The sequence below is a fragment of the Belonocnema kinseyi genome, chromosome 5 (assembly GCF_010883055.1).
Source record: "Belonocnema kinseyi isolate 2016_QV_RU_SX_M_011 chromosome 5, B_treatae_v1, whole genome shotgun sequence".
Taxonomy (NCBI): Eukaryota; Metazoa; Arthropoda; class Insecta; order Hymenoptera; family Cynipidae; genus Belonocnema; species Belonocnema kinseyi.
Window position 1 is genome coordinate 50,552,913 of NC_046661.1, and position 997 is coordinate 50,553,909.

The following is a 997-nucleotide window of genomic DNA, read 5'->3' on the forward strand; positions in this document are numbered from 1 at the left end:
TCTGAAAAATCTCTATCCCTTCCACACACTACTCCTTTCCCCTGCCGAGTGAGTCACGCCTACCCCGAAAGAGAAATGGCTTAATGGTGTAATAATAATAATGTCGTTTAGATTAAAATTTGAATTTTTGATTTTTCATAGTATTTTTAAAAAATAAAACCAAAATATCAATCTTATTTTTTCTTTCTTCTAAACTTGAATTCTAATTTTATTCTGTTTTCACGTATCTGTCTTCGTATGGTATAAAACGAAATATTCTATTTTTGAATAACATTTTCGACGGTCAAAACTATAACTTTTGGTCAAAAATGCGTGTCAACAAAAAATTTCTTTCTTGTAGAACCTAAGAAAGTGTGCCAAAACTCGATTTGATACGCTATTTTTTTTTAGATAATCGTGTTGACGGACGGGCGGATGGTGTTCCAAAACTTGGAAATCCGTTTCAAAACTACGGTGTTGAATTTTGTAAAATTCCAATACTTTCTCAATCATAAATTATGAGAAAGTAATAAATTAAAAAAAATGTGTATCTCTTTTTTTGTGAGCATCTTTTGTCTATCATTTCTTTTTTTTGCGCCTTTTGTCGTTTTTCCACATATGTTTAATTGTTATTACATTCTCGTCCTAATTAGAAGGTATTCGTTTCATGTGAAAAGTGACTTTCTCGCATTCCAACAAATCTCGATGTTTTAAGACACCCTGAGTAAAAAAAAATAGTTTTCACGCCGGTGTGTGTCATCGTTGTTGTTGTTGAAATTTTAAAAAGTTAGACCATTTTGACAATTGTGGAGACCACTTTTTTAACAATTAAAATTTTTTCGACAGCTATTTATAGCAAATGAAAATACGAACAATTTATACCCACTACTTTTTTTGGTAGCATAAAGATGAGTAGAGTTACAATATTTTCAAAATCCAAAAAACTAAACGAAAACTAAAATTTGCAGCCAAAAAAATCGTGATATGGGAAAAAGTCAGTAGAAAAAATGCGTTACTT